The following is a 2,556-nucleotide window of genomic DNA, read 5'->3' on the forward strand; positions in this document are numbered from 1 at the left end:
GACGGATGTTTTATTGACGTCGGGTTCGATGGGTCGCTTCTGAGTGCTCGACATATTTGGGTCGTGGGCTAAAAAGGTTGCGGAATGGGGATCTACATTATATTGTGTTTATTTTATTCTATTTTATATTTGTGGTTTCCTTTTAATCTTTTCACTATGTTTATTTTTGTTTTTCTTCTTTTAGGCTAGCCCCTTTAGAGTTGACATCTACTCTGAAAAATGCCGGGGGCGATTGAAGGTGCTTCAGCTTCAATCGGGAGGGCGTGCTTTAGAGAAGGCTGTTTGTGCATCTGTGAAGGCCACCGAGGATATACAGATAAATAAATTGAGCAAGGACTTAAATTCTTTGTATTACACAGGAGACAGCCGTGTAACAGTTGTTATAGATAATCAGGTAAAGCCAATAATAATTGTGAACTGTCGAGACAAAATGAGTCTTGGTACGAAAAATAAAAAACGATTTATTGATATATTTAGATACAGTAGATGACTATATAAGCCTTATTTTAGTCTTTGAATTATGTTTGTAAAACATACTTAAGAGAAGATCACCTCTAAAGATAAACAACTGATGAATTTTGTGTTGGTTTTCCTATCAATTCTGAAAAAAAAAACTTTACAAAATGTGCTTCAAGAACATGATTACCAGGGCTTGCCCTAACTTTTTTTGTTAACTAGCCCACTGGGCTAGTTTACTAGAGATTTTACTAGCCCACAGACTATTTTACTAGCCCACAGGCAGGAAAACATTTTGTTTCAAAATATTTATTAGCGACAATTAAATTTGAAGGTTGATTTGCAATTTCATATTGTAGCTTTGCTGTTTGAGTAGTACCCCCTCATATTAGTGTAATAAATTAAAAAAATCTCCCATGCTGCAAAATCAACTCTGGTTATAACACTAACAGGGACAGATGAGCATGTTTTGCATCTCCCTGGTTATAATGTCGGCATTCTAATATTTAACAAAGGGCCCAGAAATCAATCAAACCAATGCATCTGTTAAATCTTCAGGTCTCAAGTCACTCACCCACCAATGGCAATAAATCTTGCTCCAGGCTAGACTACATTGGCCTAGGCCTAAACAAGACCCAGGGCCTAGGCTAGCCTAGCTTCCTATAGCATTGAATTACTTAATTATTAAAAGTTGAACATTTTATAAATATCATTAGGAGAAAATAATATGAATACAAGGTGGTACATTAAATTTAATGTACCTAAATTAACCCGATTCAACGATCAGACGATCTTCTGTTGAGAGAGAGATAACATGCCATCCTGTAGTGGTTGGTGAATGACTTGGGGATCATCTTATTAATTCAACATTCGCGCATGTGGAGAGCTGAACGCTAGCTAGGGTGTTCTCTCTGGGCTGCGGTACCTCTTGTGCAGGGATTATCTCGAAAGTTCCGTGTTTTTTTAAAATTTTTTTTAAAAATGTTTTTCTTGCTAATTCTCCACTAGACAACCGGGCAACATGAGGAGTAAATAGACTAGCCCGGAGCGGTTTTTACTAGACATTGTACGCCGGGCTAGTACTAAATCGAGCCCTGGTAAATTACATAAGGAAAATCATCTCCAAACTTTTTCTGCTGTGAAATATACATATTAAACTTACCATAAAAATCGAAACTCTATTTTTTTTTTCAAAATATCACTTCTGATATATTTTCTTGAATATATCAAATTCTCCTAGTGTACCACAAGACTCATTTTGTAGCAACAGCTCACAATTGTTATAGCAATAACTGTAATATTGATAATGGTGACAGTACAGTATTGTAAATTCAGCTGTGTTGAAAATATGGTACTGTTATTTTTTTTTTTTGTATTTAGCACTTTAATTAGTGGAAAAGGTGCTATTAATTGATTGATTAATAGATAGATGTATTGGTATATTTATTTTTTCAATCGATTTAAAATTCCATCCATTAATTGTATAAGCTAATAGTGATATATTTAAATGTTAGTGGCATATTACAGGAGAACATTTACTTCCCTCCATTCCCATCCCAATACCTGCCCACCCACTGCTGGAGCAGATGCAGGGAGATGCAGATGGTGCGATCGTGACCTCCTAAATTGTATTAAGAAAAATAATTGTAATGTAAAACATTTTTAAGGTATGATAGTGCAAGTTCCAGGCACCTAGAGGTCCACGTACTGAAGATTTTGTACCCTCAGCCCCAACGATGATAGGGGCTGAGGTGGTGTGGACTCACACGCACCCCGAACCGCCACATCCTGCATCCGCTTTAGCACTGAAAAACTTGCTGTGCAAAAGAATACACTCAAATAGTTAAGAATTGAGACAGAAAACTTCTGTAAACTATTATAATAAGATTTTAAACGTGTAATTTGAAACTATCCTCTTTGTAGACCAATAGCCGTGCTGTAGTGAAGCTGGATTGTGGGAAAAGTCAAAACTGTATCAGTAACGTTGATGATATGGAAAGGACCGTGCAGATTCCACCAATGTCAATGAAAGTATGGCAAGCAATTTTATTTTGATTTGAGATATATATATATATATATCTATATATATCTATATATATA

General features: G+C 35.8%; 1 protein-coding gene across 2 annotated transcripts in view; it reads left to right on the plus strand.

Moving 5' to 3' along the window:
• Positions 1 to 2,556, plus strand: part of LOC117117354 (EF-hand calcium-binding domain-containing protein 7-like) — a 25,032-nt gene that overhangs the window by 21,936 nt on the left and 540 nt on the right. The window lies entirely within an intron of this gene.

Source organism: Anneissia japonica, unplaced genomic scaffold, assembly GCF_011630105.1.
Source record: "Anneissia japonica isolate Jap-2015-1 unplaced genomic scaffold, ASM1163010v1 scaffold287725_len345208_cov150, whole genome shotgun sequence".
NCBI lineage: Eukaryota > Metazoa > Echinodermata > Crinoidea > Comatulida > Comatulidae > Anneissia > Anneissia japonica.